General features: G+C 42.8%; 1 long non-coding RNA gene across 1 annotated transcript in view; it reads right to left on the reverse strand.

Annotated features, from left to right (window-relative positions):
* LOC118938220 (uncharacterized) overlaps nt 1-18,352 on the reverse strand; it is a 35,394-nt gene that overhangs the window by 3,882 nt on the left and 13,160 nt on the right. Inside the window, exons 3-4 of the long non-coding RNA XR_005035468.2 lie at nt 8,005-8,126; nt 4,575-4,682 (exon numbers count right to left, since the gene is read on the reverse strand). This is a non-coding gene — a long non-coding RNA (uncharacterized LOC118938220). The remainder of the gene's footprint in view (nt 1-4,574; nt 4,683-8,004; nt 8,127-18,352) is intronic.

Below are 18,352 nucleotides of genomic sequence, written 5' to 3' on the forward strand. Positions count from 1 at the left end.
AGTGACCACTAATGTGTGTGCTGGACCCTCCTGCTCTGTCACTACAGTATCTGCAGCGAGTCTACTCAGGGTGGTTACATCTGGCACTTCCCTAGGATCAGCACATACAGTTGAAGTCAGAATTTACATACACTAATGTTGGAGTCATTAAAACTCGTTTCTCACCCACTCTACAAATGTCTTGTTAACAAACTATAGTTTTGGCAAGTCGGTTAGGACATCTACTTTCTGCATGACACAAGTCATTTTTCCAAGAAATGTTGACAGATTTTTTCACTTGTAATTCACTGTATCACAATTCCAGTGGGTCAGAAGTTTACATGCACTAAGTTGACTGTGCCTTTAAACAGCTTGTAAAATTCCAGAAAACGATGTCATGGCTTTAGAAGCTTCTGATAGGCTAATTCACCTCCTTTGAGTCAATTGGAGGTGTACATGTGGATGGATTTCAAGGCCTACCTTTAAACTCAGTGCTTCTTTGCTTGACATCATGTGAAAATCAAAAGAAATCAGCCAAGACCTCAGAAAAAAATTGTAGACCACAAGTCTGGTTCATCCTTGGGAGCAATTTCCAAATGCCTGAAGGTACCACGTTCATCTGTACAAACAATAGTATACAAGTATAAACACCATGGGACCACGCAGCCGTCATACCGCTCAGGAAGGAGACGTGCTCTGTCTCCTAGAGATGAATGTACTTTAGTGCGAAATGTGCAAATCAATCCCAGAACAACAGCAAAGGACCTTGTGAAGATGCTGGAGGAAACAGGTACAAAAGTATCTATATACACAGTAAAACAAGTCCTATATCGACATAACCTGAAATTTCCTCTGGTCTGATGAAACAAAAATAGAACTGTTTGGCCATAATGACCATCGTTATGTTTGGAGGAAAAAGGGGGAGGCTTGTAAGCCAAAGAACACCATCCCAACCGTGAAGCACGGGGGTGGCAGCATCATGTTGTTGGGGTGCTTTGCTGCATGAGGGGCTGGTGCACTTCACAAAAGAGATGGCATCATGAGGTAGGAAAAAAAAGTATGTGGGTATATTGAAGCAACATCTCAAGACATCAGTCAGGAAGTTAAAGCCTGGTTGCAAATGGGTCTTCCAAATGGACAATGACCCCAAGCATACTTACAAAGTTGTGGCACAATGGCTTAAGGACAACAATGTCAAATTATTGGAGTGGCCACCACAAAGCCCTGACCTCAATCCGATAGAGAATTTGTAGGCAGAACTGAAAAAGGAGGCAAGGAGGCCTACAAACCTGATTTAGTTACACCAGCTGCCAGGAGGAATGGGAAAAAATTCACCCAACTTATTGTGGGATGCTTGTGGAAGGCTGCCCAAAACAGTTGACCCAAGTTAAACAATTTAAAGGCAATGCTACCAAATACTAATTGAGTGTATGTAAACTTCTGACCCATTGGGAATGTGATGAAAGAAATAAAATCATTCTCTCTACTATTATTCTGACATTTCACATTCTTAAAATAAAGTGGTGATCCTAACTGAACTAAGACAGGGAATTCTGATGAGGATTAAATGTCAGGAATTGTGAAAATCTGAGTTTAAATGTATTTGGCTAAGGTGTATGTAAACTTCCGACTTCAACTATATACACGTGTTGTTTGTTGCTCCTGCTGCTGCTGCGACCAAACCCTCCCACTTATCCCTCCCATATCCTACAAGCAAGCACAACTAACTCCCAGCCACACCGCAGCACATTGTAATGCAATGCAATTGGGATCTTCATTTGTTACACTGCATTAGCACAAGGGGGCTCTGGTCCAGAAACAAACACAATAATAGCAATAGCAAAATGCAAAACACTTTATTCCCTCTCTCTCTCGCTCTGCTTTGCTTCCTTTCAAGCACAGCTGAGTGTGAAAACATGAGAGGGTTGCTGTGTGTGGGGGAAAGCTTCTGGGGGTATATTTCACGCCATTGTACCCCGAAAATGATAAACTATGAATAAGCTGAATAAAGAAAGGCAGAATAGAATGGAAGAAAAGGGATAACGTCGGCGGCTATTGTGTGGAACTGTAATGGCCCACAATCCTTGCCAAAATGTCACTCGGAATGGCACTTAGGTTTTCAGTGGCATCGATGTCACTCAGGATTTTGTTGGTGTCCGTTGTTCACACTCTCTGGACATTTCTAGTTCTCTATTGAGGTGTCCTGGGTTCAGTAGCTAATCTGCATGAGACTGATGCTGGCATGCTGGCTAAATGTCACGCTTTGTGTCCGTGGCTCCATGTGTGACTCAGAGGGCCTCAAAATCCAAAATGCATAATAGGGTAAGCATCATGGTCTGGACAGCAGTGCTGGTTGACAATGAGGGGTTTTGTTAGTTCAGGTCCAGACACAGTAGGACTGTGTAATGTACTCTTGTTCAGGTGAATGTCAACACACAAATGATGGTATAAATGGTGTGATGTCAGTGCTGTCGTGCTGATGGTGTGTCATACCTGGGTTCAAATAGTTTTCGCATTCTTTAAAATGCTTTGAGTGTTTGATTGAGCCTGCCTGGAGACCTAGATGGACGGATTTTAACTTCTGGGACTATTCCATTGGTTCTGGTTGGTGTAGACATGAAATGCTATAATGTAGCTAATGTAGAGTAAAGCTGGTTGGTGTACACATGACATGCTATAATGTAGCTAATGTTCAGTAAATCTGGTTGGTGTACACATGACATGCTATAATGTAGCTAATGTACAGTAAATCTGGTTGGTGTACACATGACATGCTATAATGTAGCTAATGTTCAGTAAATCTGGTTGGTGTACACATGACATGCTATAATGTAGCTAATGTTTAGTAAATCCGGTTGGTGTACACAGGACATGCTATAATGTAGCTAATGTTCAGTAAATCTGGTTGGTGTACACAGGACATGCTATAATGTAGCTAATGTTCAGTAAATCTGGTTGGTGTACACATGACATGCTATAATGTAGCTAATGTAGAGTAAATCTGGTTGGAGTACACATGACATGCTATAATGTCGCTAATGTACAGTAAATCTGGTTGGTGTACACATGACATGCTATAATGTAGCTAATGTTCAGTAAATCTGGTTGGTGTACACATGACATGCTATAATGTAGCTAATGTAGAGTAAATCTGGTTGGAGTACACACGACATGCTATAATGTCGCTAATGTACAGTAAATCTGGTTGGAGTACACATGACATGCTATAATGTCGCTAATGTACAGTAAATCTGGTTGGAGTATACATGACATTCTATACGGTCACTTTGTGATAATGAAATCTTGATGTAGGACTCATCCCTCTCTCAAAACATCAAACTTTCTTCCACCTCCCTCTCTCATTTATTTTACTTTTTATTTTTCTGAACCGCCATGTTTACTACTTAGCAGTACCACACATTAAATATTTAGGCCCATTTGCTCTCCCCAAGAAATACTGCCATCTTGGGCTTCATGAATATAAATTAAAGTCTGAATTCAATGGGACTGAAGGATTTTCCGAATGCATGAGACCCAATGCCATAAAAATTCTTCACCTCCATTAGTCCCCTGTGATAGTTGTTTTTAAATATTTTGGGACTGAATTGATTATAAGATACATTTCACAAACATTTTGACCACATGGCATATGTCTGTCTTATCAGAGGAGGCCTCTCTTAATGAAGGAAATACATCCTAATTTCCTCAACTCATCACACTGTAATATGACAGCTGGGCCCGGGAGAGACCTCGTGGTAGAGACACTTCTTATCTGCAGTGCAGGGGGAAAGCACCGCCCGCCTCTGCACCTCTTCCACCTGAATTTAATGTGAGGTGATTGAACAGTGTCTAGGGAGTGAGGGGAGCGAGGCAAGGCCATGGCCCTAGAAGAGGCTACTCTAAGTCTATCATTCGATAACAGGGTCTCCAGGGGTGCATCTCTCTCTAAGATCTTTAGCTCTTACTCTGTCTCTCAGCTTAGGGCTTGAGTCCTGTAGCTGTGTGTGGGTGATGTTGTGTTGCAAGTTGCTATTAAACTTTCAGCGGTTGGTGTATATGGGACAACATAACAGGGAACTCCTGGACAAAACTTGACTTTTAACCCTGGGGAAGCAAAGGCATAAATGAAGGATGTACCATTATCCTTAGACCTTAGCCATCCTGAGACATCCTAATCTGTGTCCTAGGACTCCTGACTGTGCTTTGTAGCTCTCAGTAGTACACTATGTCACTCAGTATAGATCTACTGTCTGGTGAATGACTCAGGCCTAAATAGCCAATATCACTAGGAGCCGTGCCAGAGGGTGTGACACCCTGACAGTGTTTCATTACAGTGGGAAGATGGGAAGATGATGAAGCATTGGCCAACCTATACAGAGAGATACTGTAGCCACTGTAAGTTTTGTGTTGTTGTACTTCTCTTTTGAAGTGTGTGATACCTATTCAGGCTTTTTAACATGGACAAACATAATGCTTTCCAAAATGAAATGGAAAAATATTTGGCCTTTCGTTGTGCAAAAATATACAGAAGGGTTGCCTTCACAGAATAGATGACTTAGAAACACTACAAAATAGTGTCCCTATGTGCAACTCACCCTGTCCTGTTGGGGTACTTCTGTCCTTGGCTGCAGCTCCTTGATACAACAGCTGGGTTGAACCCTGGTAGACAGTTCCCTTCTCTACACCATTCATAACCATAATCACTATAACAAATCACATACAGAATGTGATCAATATCAACACTTTGCCTGTACTTAATGTATATGTACATATCTACCTCAATTACCTCATACATCTGCAGGTCAACTCGGTACTGGTCCCCCGTGTATATAGCCAAGTTATCGTTACTCCTTGTGTATATATTTTCATTGTTCTATATTTTTCTCTCTGCATTGTTGGAAAGGGCCCGTAAGTAAGCATTTCACTGTTAGTCTACACCTGCTGTTTACGAATGTGATAAATACAAATGTATTTGATTTTGATCCAAAGGACTTACAGTATTACTGTGTTTTACGTTACAGCTTCTCTTTCCTATCCCTTCAGCACGATACATATAATAGATATTTTTTGCATTGTTATTATATATTGATTTGGCTGTGGTTGACAAATGCTCCAGATCAGCAGAGGTAGGAAGACTGAGCCCTGGGGGACTCCATGTCAACACAGGTAGCCAGGTCAGGGTTGGCTGACTTCCACCGGCTGACGTTAGCTACCTCCCAATCACAAAGGGATTTACATCAGGCAAAGCAGGTTAGGCAAGTGACCATTATAATAATGACGCTGTCAATGATTTATCAATGAATTACCTAGCCAGAACTAACAAGAAACAACAAAGCCTGAGGTCCCTCTAGGACTCACTATGGCCTGGTCTGTCCTCAGTGTGATTAGGAACCTCCCCCAATTTATTGACAGGCTGTCAAGTGAAGTTATGGTGTTATGGTTGGTCGGGATAATAGTTATAAGGGTTATAAGGACCAAGTGATTCCAATGAGGGTACAGTGTCCAGTTAAGGACATAACAGCACCACTGAATCACAGCTTTGGTAACACATTGATTCAATTTCTTTCCAGTTAGTCTAACAAAAGTATAGTGTCCAGTTTAGTACATTATAGTCAAACAGACAACCAGGGTATTTTGGTTACATATGAATACTAATCTCTCCTCACTTGTTATTAATATAATCTATCAGGTGGTATATCTATTTATATACACTGAACAAAAATATAAACACAACATGTGAAGTGTTGGTCCCATGTTTCATGAGCTGAAATAAAAGATCCCAGAAATGTTCCATATGCATAAACTATTTCGCTCAAATGGTGTGCACAAAGTTGTTTACGTCCCTGTTAGTGAGCATTTCTCCTTTGCCAAGATAATCCATCCACCTTACAGCTGTGGCATATCAAGAAGCTGATTAAACAGCATAATCATTACACAGGTGCACCTTGTGATGTGGACAATAAAAGGCCACTCTAAAATGTGCTGTTTTGTCACACAACACAATGGCACAACTGTCTCAAGTTTTGAGGGAGCATACAATTGGCATGCTCACTGCAAGAATGTCCAGCAGAGCAGTTGCCAGGGAATTGAATGTTCATTTCTCTACCTACCTCCAATGTCGTTTTAGAGAATTTAGTAGTACATCCAATTTCAATTGACTGATTTCCTCATATGAACTGTTACACATATTGCGTTTATATTTTTGTTCAGTCTAGGCAATATCCCACTTTGGAATCAACTCCTGGACCTTTTGTTCACAGAACAGGCCGGTGAATTGTCACCCTGTTACACCATACGCAATCAGTTAATAACATTTCAGTCCTTGACTTTTGTGAACACTTCAAAATCAATTAAAAGTTGTATTATTCACTCTGAACGTTGAAGTTTCTCAGAGATTTTTATTTTTGCATTTTACTGTCGCTATCGAGAGAGAGAGAGGGAGAGAGAGGGTCAGTGTCACGTTCTGACCTTTATTCCTTTGTTTTGTCTTTATTTAGTATGGTCAGGGCGTAAGTTGGGGTGGGCAGTCTATGTTAGTTTTTTCTATATTTTCAGTCTTTGTGTGTCTGCACCAGATAGAACGGTGTGTTTCGGTTGTCACTTTGTTGTTTTGTGTTTTTGAAGTGTTCAGTTTCTTATTAAAAAGATGAACACTAACCACGCTGCGCTTTGGTCCTCCTCTCTTTCTCCCGACGACATCCGTTACAGTCAGGAAGTTTGTGAAATGTATCATATAATAATTTCAGTCCCAAAATAATTAAAAACAACTATCACAGGAGACTACTTCATTCAAATTAAAACTCATACAGTCTGACCGCTGGTATTTATATAAACATGTATCATTGCTTTTTTCTTCCTTGCCTTTAGAAGATAAAACCTACAGTCCTGTTAACACCCTTCCTCGTCTCTACGTTATTATAACGTCACGCCTTATTATGTCACGCCTGCTCCCGCTCTTCCTCCCCCTCTCCCAGCCTGATTGCCCAGCGCCCAGGGGAGACGCCGGGTGGTGACCCTAGAGGGGGGTGGGGTACTGTCACGCCTGTTCCCGCTCTTCCTCCCCCTCTCCCAGCCTGATTGCCCAGCGCCCAGGGGAGACGCCGGGTGGTGACCCTAGAGGGGGGTGGGGTGGGGGAGGGGGAGGAAGAGCGCTCTTCGTCCCCGTGGAGCTCGAGGGCGCCAGGCTCTCCATGATTACGCAATCAATCCACCATCAGTACGCACACTTGCCTTTCCCCGTTACGAGCATCTGCGCTCATTGGACTCAGCTGAACTCTATTACTTGTGTTATTACCTTCCCTATAACTGTCTTTTCCCTAGCTCTGTTCCCTGCTTCGGGACTGATGTTTGTCATATGTCCTTGTTTACCCGTGTGTTGATGCTGTTCCTGTCGTGTTCCCTATTAAATGTTTGACGCCCCGTACCTGCTTCTCCTGTCCGGCGTCACTCCTTACAAATTGAGCTAAGCAGAGAGACAGACGTTAGGAGCAAATTGCATAAAATGATCCCCAAACATGTTTGATAATTGGAGCGCTGACACTGAAAATGAGCCAAATGAAATGGATCCTGAAACAGTGTATTAAATCCAAAATTGGCTTAAATAGGACAATGTACACAAAGCATCATACCAAATGTCTCTCTCTTTTATGGACCATGAAACTTCTGTTGATGTATGTTTAGATTTGAGATTAAAGAACATGTGTTCATGTGTATGTATATACTGTACTCGATACCGTCTACTGCATCTTGCCTATGCCGTTCTGTACCATCACTCATTCATATTTCTTTATGTACATATTCTTTATCCCTTTACACTTGCGTGTATATAAGGTACAGTAATAGTTGTGGAAATGTTAGGTTAGATAACTAATTTGTTATTACTGCATTGTCGGAACTAGAAGCACACGAATTTCGCTACACTCGCATTAACATCTGCTAACCATGTGTATGTGACAAATAAAATTTGATTTGATGTGTTCTATTTTATTGCAATTGTGAGTTATTATACTAGTACACTATAATTACCATTCAATGTTGTGGGCCCGAATCAGCAAAGCGGACTTGGGCGTAGTCTTTTCCCAGCATGCATAGTTTCCTAGTCTGCATTTCATATAGGTCTGTTTCTGGCCCATCACACACGGCTCGCCCTGTGAAACAAATACAGGGTATGAATCCATGTAGTGAACGCACATGGGAATACAGTATGTCATTTTCAAATGTCAAATTAGCATAGAACAGCAAGTCAAACCATTCTTATGTTAACCTATTGAGCTTATTGGAACGATCCAAACACTGTAAGTACACTGTATCTACCATGTAAAAACATTTCAGTCATCGGTTGGGTTTAGTATTTTTTTATTTAGTCCAGCGGAGGGTCAGGAATTTCCTAGTCAATTAAATGCCAAATTGCTCAGGGTTTGAGAATGAGTTGTTTGTTATATTATCTCGATGTGTGCCCGATGATGCCCCTCATCACTGATTCTCTGCTGGGCACAAAATATCAAGTGTGCCTAGTGTGGCCTCAATAAAATTATCCATAACCTATACTACAGTGGCATTGGAAAGTATTCAGACCCCTTGACTATTTCCGCATTTTGTTACGTTACAGCCTTATTCTAAAATGGATTGAATATTTTTTTTACATTTCACAGCAATCTGCACACAATACCCCATAATGACAAAGTGAAAACAAGATTTTAGAAATTTTGGCAAATGTATAAAATAGAAATACCTTATTTACATAAGTATTCAGACCCTTTGCCATGAGACTCGAAATTGAGCTCGCGTGCATCCTGTTTCCATGAATCATCATTGAGAGTTTCTACAACTTGTTTGGAGTCCACCTGTGGTAAATTCAATTAATTGGACATGATTTGGAAAGGCACACACCTGTCTATATAAGGTCCCACAGTTGACAATGCATGTCAGAGCAAAAACCAAGCCTTGAGGTCAAAGGAATTGTCCTTAGAGCTCTGAGACAGGATTGTGACTAGACACAGATCTGTGGAAGGGTATCAAAAAATGTCTGCAGCATTGAAGATTCACAAGCGAGCCCAAGCTCTGTCGCAGCCGGCCGTGACCGGGAGACTCATGGGGCAGCGCACAATTGGCCCAGCGTCGTCTGGGTTAGGGGAGGATTTGCCTGGCAGGGATGTCCTTGACCTATCGCGCACTAGCGACTCCTGTGGCAGGCCGGGCGCAGTGCATGCAGGCCGGGCGCAGTGCATGCAGGCCGGGCGCAGTGCATGCAGACACCGTCCCCAAGTGTACGGTATTTGTTCCGACACAGTGGTGTGGCAAGCTTCCGGGTAAAGTGGGCATTGCGTCAAGAAGCAGTGCGGATTGGTTGGGTTGTGTTTCAGAGGACGCACGGCTCTCGACCTTCGCCTCTCCCGAGTCTGTACGGGAGATGCAGCGATGAGACAAGACTAACTACCAATTGATAAATAAACAAAACAAACAAACAAAAAGATTCACAAGAACACAGTGGCTTCCATCATTCTTAAAAGGAAGAAGTTTTGAACTACCGCCCGGCCAAATGGGGGAGAAGGGCCTTGGTCAAGGAGGGGACCAACAACCCGATGATCACTCTGACAGAGCTCTAGAGTTCCTCTGTGGAGATAGGAGAACCTTCCAGAAGGACAACCATCTCTGCAGCATTCCACCAATCAGGGCTTTATGGTAGAGTGGCCAGACAGAAACCATTCCTTAGTAAAAGGCACATGTCAGCCCACTTGGAGTTTGCCAAAAGATACCTAAATACTCTCAGACCATGAGAAACAAGATTATCTGGTCTGAAGAAACCAAGATTGAACTCTTTGGTCTGGAGGAAACCTGGAACCATCCCTAGTGAAGCATGGTGGTGGCAGTACCATGCTCTGGGGATGTTTTTCAGCAGCAGAGACAGGGAGACTTGTTGGGATCGAGGAAAAGATTAACAGAGAGATTATTGATGAAATCCTGCTCCAGAGTGCTCAGGACCTCAGACTGGGGCGAAGTTTCTCCATCAAATAGGACAACAACCCTAAGCTCACAGACAAGACAACGCAGGAGTGGCTTCGGGACAATTCTCTGAAGTCCTTGAGTGACCCAGCCAGAGCCCAGACTTGAACCCAATCGAAATCTCTGGTGACCCAGCCAGAGCCTGGACACCATGAGATAGCTGTGCAGCAACGCTCCTCATCCAACCTGAAAGAGCTTGAGAGTATTGTTATAATTTATTTGACATGTAACCTTTATTTAACTAAGAAGTGATTTAACTAAGAACAAATTCTTATTTACAATGTCTACTGGGCCAATTGTGCGCCTCCCTATGGAACTCCCAATCGCAGCCGGATGTGATTGAGCCTGTGTTCAAACCAAGTACCTCTTGTACTGAGATGCAGTGTCTTAGACCACTGCGCCACCCGGGAGCCCTTGAGAGGATCTGCAGAGAATAATGGGAGAAACTCCCCAAATACAGGTGTGCGAAGCATGTTGCGTGTCGTGGCTGAATCAGAATTAGTTAGGTAACATTGATAAATAAGATGTGGGTAAAGTCACTTGGGGCCCAGAGAGGGGAGAGGTCAGGCTTGTCTTCATATGTCAATGTATATGTTAAACCATGTGATGCTATGAAGAATATCAGAAGGGGAGGACAGAATGGAGGCTTGTCTTCTTTTGGGAATGTGTCTGTAACTATTGTATGTCCCCTCTGAGCTTGACCTAGTATATGACATAAGAGGCTCACTGTCTCCGTGAGCTTGTCCAGGAGGGATGGTATTTGAGATGGGAGTATCTAGAATTGATAATTGATATATGCCATTGGACGAGGTAATGTTTTGGTCCTAAGTGGTACCAGGAACGAGATTAGAATCTCGTCTAAAGAAACCAAACTGAACAATAATTTATAGCTAATGCTTTCTGGCTATGGGATACTCCTCTCTCAATTAATAGTCTTCCTTTGTAATGTTCCTAAAATCTGTTATTTGTCATGTGAGTTGTGAGGGGTGTGTCTTGGCTATAAATTATACTAAGAATTGTTTTGTAAGCACTCTCAGAGAATTCATTTATAGACACTGAATTGACCTGAGAGTCAAAGGGCTTTGGTGAAGCTCATATAATTAAAGGGGGGGTATCTAGGTCATCAGGCTGCTGATTATCCTGCACACCTTTCACCATCGCCAAGCGCACCAGCGCCTCATGACACTCACCTGGACTCCATCACCTCCTTGATTATCTTCCCTATATCTGTCACGCCCCTTGGTTTTTTCCTCAGGGGTAATTGACTCTGTTTCATGTCGGTGCGTTGTTTGTGTATCGTGTTTATTGTTTTGTTTATTTAATTAAACACTCACGCCCTGTACCTGCTTCCTGACTCTCAGCGCACACGTTACAAGGGTTTACATCAGCAAGAGCAGGGCAAGCTGGCGCTCATGATTGGGAATGCCTTTCCATTGCAGTGTGTAATGCAGTGTAAATTAGTTTCATATAAACCATACCAGCAGCACAAAAACTTGGGAAGGAAATACCTTTTCTTCAAAATATAACTTTGACCTTTGCTTCTCTTTGCATGCTGTTCATATAGCTTATGCCCACAGAGGGAGTAGACGTGACCCCCTCCCCGACGCGCAGGACGACGACAAAGGGGACGAACCCAGGGATCAGGAACGGACCGGTCACCCCTGCTGAATTGTGGGAACCTGTCACGCCGGCTGGGGCGCGGGAACCTCTCAGACCGGCTAAGGCAGGGGAGCCTGGCGATCCGGCTGAGGCATGAGAGCCTGTAGCGGCTACCCGGACCCGACGTCATTTACACTGACACAAACAAAAAAGAAAACTCCCTGACGCTTCCCTTAGGAGAGGTGTTATTCTGTAACGAGTGCGCTGAGAGTCGGGAAGCAGGTACAGTGAGTGTTTTAAGAAAATAAACAAACCATTAAGCACAAACAAAGCACAGACATGAAACAGAGTCAATAACACCTGAGGAAAGAACCAAGGGGAGAGACAGATATAGGGAAGATAATCAAGGTGATGGAGTCCAGGTGAGTGTCATGGAGTCCAGGTGAGTGTCATGGAGTCCAGGTGAGTTTCATGAGGTGCAGGTGCGCTTGACAATGGTGAAAGTTGTTACAATGTGTAACTCTGTGTTGTCTGTCCACACTGCTATGCTTTATCTTGGCCAGGTCGCAGTTGCAAATGAGAACTTGTTCTCAACTAGCCTACCTGGTTAAATAAAGGTGAAATAAATAAAATTAAAATTAAAAAAAGGTGTGGAGATCAGGAGCAGACCGGTTACCCCTGCTGTAGTGTGGGAACCTGCCACAGCTGGCTGTGGCTCGGACAGGCCAGAGAGGGAGTATAAGTGACAACCCTTTTGTGCTGCCTAACAAATGACTGTGCTGTGTACGATGACGCTTTAGGGGGAGAGTCAAAGGCTTCTTCTGGATTTTTTTATTTGTCCCTTAAATTATATATCTGTTCAGATTGAGAGGGAGAGAGTGAAGATGAAAAGGAAGACTGGAGGTTAGCTACTGATTGCTACTGATATAATTTAAGCTATTTATCAGAGTGTTTGACCTCCCAATAAGCCATATTCAAGTAATTGACATAACTTACTTACATTACTATGAAGCAGCAGCAGTTTAATTTGACTTTAGGCTACTAACATCAAGAGGACTTTGTGTTGGAGCCTTTTTCTTCCTATTCAAGATAAGAATTAGGCCTACCTGTTTGACAGATGAAATTATAGTCTACTCTCCCATAGACTTTGTCAGCCAAGTCCCTCAGTCACCATACACTCCTTAAATATCTGTGTCAGTGGAGGCTTGGTGTGTTAATTTAAAGCCAGGGCTCGAATTGAGGGGGCATGTGAGGGTTTCTTTTGTTAAAGAAAATGGCTAAAAGCATAGGTCTACCCCCTGGTTGACTTGTTATTTTGATAAAATATTTTGGGACCTGATTATATAAAGTGATCTATAACGACACGTTAGTCTGCAATGCTTTATGCCAGAAACAAGCTGTGAAATTGCGGGTAAAGACGTGACTCCGATGCATATGAGATATCTTTGGTTTGTCTCTATGACATTCAGAGGCTGTGCTATAACCTTCTATAGGAGACAAAAAAAATGACTTGGCAAGTAATGTGTGATTCTGTCACTATCAATTGACCTTCAACCTTTCAACAGGCTATTGAACAAGATACTAACTCTAAAATCAGTCAGGAGCAAGCCAGGTAGCCTAAGAAGGAACAAAAATGTATTATTATTTCCAGGCATTAGCCTGCCATTTGAAACTTCTTCGGAATCGGTGTCCCTTCCAGGGGACAGTTGCTCTAACGTAGACTAATGCGATTAGCATGAGGTTGAAAGGAACAAGAAAATTCCCAGGACATAGACATATCTGAAATTGGCATAAAGCCTAAATTATTGTTAATCTAAGTGCACTGTCTAATTTACAGTAGCAATTACAGTGAAAGAATACCATGCTATTGTTTGAGGATGTTGGTGAATGGAGAAAGGTAGAGTCAGGCGCAGGATATAGATGAGTATAGTCCGACAGTTTACTAAAAAATGAAGAATAATATTCCAACACGGAAAACACAAAAATCCAAAGCACAAGAACACAAACCTACATGACAAACAATAACGCACTGAACAGAGAGGGAAGCCTGAGGGTTAAATAAGGAACATAATAAATGTAATAGAAATCAGGTGTGTATAATGAAGACAAAACCAAATGAAAATTAAACATGGATCGGTAGCGACTAGAAAGCCGGTGACGTCAACCGCCGAACACCGCTCGAACAAGGAGAGGGACCAACTTCGGTGGAAGTCGTGACAGAGGAGAGTGCACATTTTTGAACATGAAATGTTATTAATAAACAAATTAGGCATATTTGGGCAGTCTTGATACAAAATTTTGAACAGAAATGAAATGGTTCATTGGATCAGTCTAAAGCTTTGCACATACACTGATGCCATCTAGTTGACAAAATCTAAATTTTGCATTTAGGCTGTTTAACATTTTTTTTTTTTGATGTTAGAATTAAAATAGAAACACCAGTTTGGCCAGTATGGATTGAGGATCATGTTGTGAGCTATGCATGCATAGTTTTCTCTCATATTCCCATGCCCTAATCAGAGTCAACACAAATCTGTTTTGTAACAACAATATCATGAAATAAAATAGAAAATTATAAGTGCATATATGCCTACGCGATAACATGGGGCTGCTGTGCAATTCAAACAAATGGCAAATTAATTGATGATCAAATACTACAGTTGTAACTGGTTCTCTCCCACTCATTTTTTTACAGTTGATATAGACAGCTTTAGCATTGTTCCAAACTTAAGGTTCTGGTCTGTTCTATGAGTGAGGGTAAATGGTAGTCATGTTCTATGCTGTCCACTTCATGTTTAATTATTCTTTTGGGTACTTTTTTTTGCGTTCAGGGAGAGCCATTCATTTTCATTTCAGAGGTCAATTTTTCTCCAGGTATCGCCCATTATAAATAACATACAGTCCCTAACTACCATGTAAGTACATAGGTATTAGGTAAATTGGGACACATTAAGAAGTTGGAATGATTTCCTTTTAAAGAGGTCTTAGTTTGTTGTGAAGGTGCAACGTCTGATAATCTCCTTCTGTACATTTCCTGTTGAAGATGGACTTGTAGTCTATCTTGATAAGCTGCCACTTGGAACTATGGCTGAAGTGTCCGAAAAGCATTGAGAAACCAAAGTAAGATAACCTCACTGTTCCTTCATAACAAAAAGCAAAAACTATTCTCCATGGCAACTAGATGGATACACAAGTTAATATAACTCAGCAAGTGTTGTCAGCTCTACAAGTTTTCACCAATTACCTTAAGTCTATGAGTAATGGAACCTTCCTCGTTAAATTTGTCTATCAAATAGGGCATTCAGTCCTAAACTAACATACTGACAAACCTTATGATCTCCCATTTAGACGTCTGGTAATAAAGACGAGACATCATTAGTTTCATTGAAATTCCTCTCTCCCACCCCCTATATTCTTTCCTCCCATCCCATTACATCTTCTCTCCAAGAGAACAAGAAGGAGAGACATATAACATCATCCCTCCCTTTCCCCCAATGGTCCCCATCCAATCGTCTGGGTTTTCCACAAAATATTGGAACATTGCTGCGGGGACTTCCATTCAGCCACATGAGCATTAGTGAGGTCAGGCATTGATGTTGGGCTATTTGGCCTGGCTCGCTGTCGGCGTTCCAATTCATCCCAATGGTATTAGATGGAGTTGAGGTCAGGGCTCTGTGCAGGCAAGTCTGGTTCTTCCACACCGAACTCGGCAAAACATTTCTGTATGGACTTCGCTTTGTGCACGGGAACAATTTCATGCTGAAACAGGGAAGGGCCTTCCCCAACTGTTGTCACAAAATTGTCTAGAATGTATGCTGTAGTGTTAAGATTTCCCTTCACTGGAAACAAAGGATTTCCCTTCACTGGAACTAAGGGAACTAGACCGGACCATGAAAAACAGCCCCAGACCATTTTTCCTCCTCCACCAAATGTTACAGTTGGCATTATGCAACGTCCGCCAAACACAGATTAGTCCGTCAGACTGCCAGATGGTGAAGTGTAATTCTTCAGTCCAGAGAATGCGTTTCCACTGCTCCAGAGCCATGGAGACACATTTCATAAAGCTCCCGACAAAGAGTTATTGTGCTGACATTGCTTACAGAGGTAGTTTGGAACTTAGTAGTTACAACTGATTACTGTTACAACTGATGACAGACGTGCTTCAGCACTCAGGGGTCCCGCTCTGTGAGCTTGTGTGGCCTAAACTTTGCGACTGAGCCATTGTTGCTAGACGTTTCTATTTCACAAAACAGCACTTACATTTGACTAAGGTAGCTCTAGCAGCGCTGAAAATGGAAGAACTGACTCGCTGGAAAGTTGGCATCCTATGACGGTGTCATTGCTATATCCAAGATGGCTTATCAGTGCAGACGTTGTTTGTCGTTCTCCCGTGCAAATGTCTTTTTGTATATATTTCAATATATTTTCAATCTCTTTTTTTTATTTTTAAGTTAAATAAACCTTCCTGCAACCCGCCTCACCCAATGTGATACGGATCTGATATTTTTAGACCTTATAGCTAGAACCTCCATCAGAAGCTAGCCATAAGAAGCTAACCAATTAGCTACTAGCTATTTAGTCATTGTTAGCCACTGCTAGCGGCATTTACCTTTAGCACAGACACCAGCCTCTTTTAGCCTGGATAATACTTGCCAGTCTGCACAGCACTTTATCAACCCTGAGCTTACTGGACTGTTTTTGTCCACTACAACACTGGATTCCTCATCGCAGCTAGCTAGCTGCTACCGAGTTGCCCAGCCCCAAAGCTAGCCTTGAGCCAGGACCAACTCCCGGCCTGCTCAGTGGACCCTATGATCACTCGGCTACACAGCTGATGCTTCCCGGACTCTTCACTAACACGACTAGAATCCACTACACCATCAGAAACCGTAAGCTCTGGATCTTTGCATCAGATCATCGCTGCTAGCTTGCTGCTACTGAGTGGCTATAGTGGCTAAGGCCCTTGTCCCGAAGCTAGCACCATTTAGCCTCGAGCCAGGCGCATCTCCTGGCTAGAAAACAAAATTAATCCAGCTGCAATAACTATTTTGCCAACTGGCCTGGAACCTTTATTGACACGGAGCCCCGCTGTTCCATCACGACTGATCTTCCAACATAATTCCATCCGTTGTGCCCTCAACCAGCCTTTGCAGGACGTCAATGCAGCCACTTCTACTAGCCCCGGCCTGATAACTGTTTTTGTTTTTTGAACGCCATGTCTTCCGCTTGCTAGTGTAATAATGACTACATAGCGGCTTCCCTGTTTCATCTATTGCTGTTCACTGGACACTATGATCACTTGGCTACATGGCTGATGCCTGCTGGACTGTTCATTAATCGCGATACTCCAATTTGTTTATCTGTCGGCCCCAGCCTCAAACTCAGGCCCTGTGTGTAGTTCACTGACCCTCTGCCCATTCATCACCATTTTACCTGTTGTTGTTGTCTTAGCTGATTAGCTGTTGTTGTCTTACCAGTTGTTGTCTTAGCTAGCTCTCTCAATCAACACCTGTGATTGCTCTCTGCCTCGCTTTATGTCTCTCTCTAATGTCAACATGACTTGTATACTGTGGTTTAGGAAAGTTATCATTGTTTTAGTTTACTGCGGAGCCCCTAGTCCCACTCAACATACCTCAGATACATCTTTTGTCCTACCTCCCACACATGCGGTGACCTCAGCCAGCATAACTAGTGCGTCCAGAGATGCAACCTCTCTTATCTTCATCCAATGCCTAGGTTTACCTCCACCGTACCCGCACCCTACCAAACTACTGTCTGTACATTATGCCCTGAATCTATCCTACCATGCCTAGAAATCTGCTCCTTTAATTCTCTGCCCCCAACGCACTAGACCAGTTTTGAGTGCCTTGAGCTGTACCCTCATCCTACTCCTCCTCTGTTCATCGGGTGATGTGGAGGTTAACCCAGGCCCTGCGTGTCCCCAGGCGCTCTCATTTGTTGACTTCTGTAACCGTAAAAGCCTTGGATTCATGCATGTTAACATCAGAAGCCTCCTCCCTAAGTTTGCTTTACTCACTGCTTTAGCACACTCCGCCAACCCTGATGTCCTTGCTGTGTCTGAATCCTGGCTTAGGAAGACCACCAAAAATACTGAGATTTCCATCCCCAATTACAACATTTTCCGTCAAGCTAGAACTGCCAAAGGGGGAAGAGTTGCAATCTAATGCAGAGACAGCCTGCAAAGTTCTGTCATACTTTCAAGGTCTATGCCCAAACAGTTCGAGCTTCTAATTTTCAAAATTCATCTCTCCAGAAATAAGTCTCTCGCTGTTGTCGCCTGTTATAGATCCCCCTCAGCTACCAGCTGTGCCCTGGACACCATATGTGAATTGATAGCCCCCCATCTATCTTCAGAGTTCGTTCTGTCAGGTGACCTTAACTGGGATATGCTTAACACCCCGGCAGTCCTACAATCTAAGCTAGATGCCCTCAATCTCACACAAATTATCAAGGAACCCACCAGGTACAACCCTAAATCTGTAAAAAATGGGCACCGTCATAGATATTATCCTGACCACCCTGCCCTCCAAATACAACTCTGCTGTTTTGAATCAGGATCTCAGCGATCACTGCCTCATTGCCTGCATCCACTATGGGTCCGCGGTCAAATGACCACCCCTCATCACTGTCAAATGCTCCCTAAAACACTTCAGCGAGCAGGCCTTTCTAATCGACCTGGCCCGGGTATCCCATCAGTAGAGGATGCCTGGTCGTTCTTTAAAAGTAATTTCCTCACCATCTTAAATAAGCA

This window comes from Oncorhynchus mykiss, chromosome 13 (assembly GCF_057628025.1).
Source record: "Oncorhynchus mykiss isolate SJ-2025 chromosome 13, ASM5762802v1, whole genome shotgun sequence".
Taxonomy (NCBI): domain Eukaryota; kingdom Metazoa; phylum Chordata; class Actinopteri; order Salmoniformes; family Salmonidae; genus Oncorhynchus; species Oncorhynchus mykiss.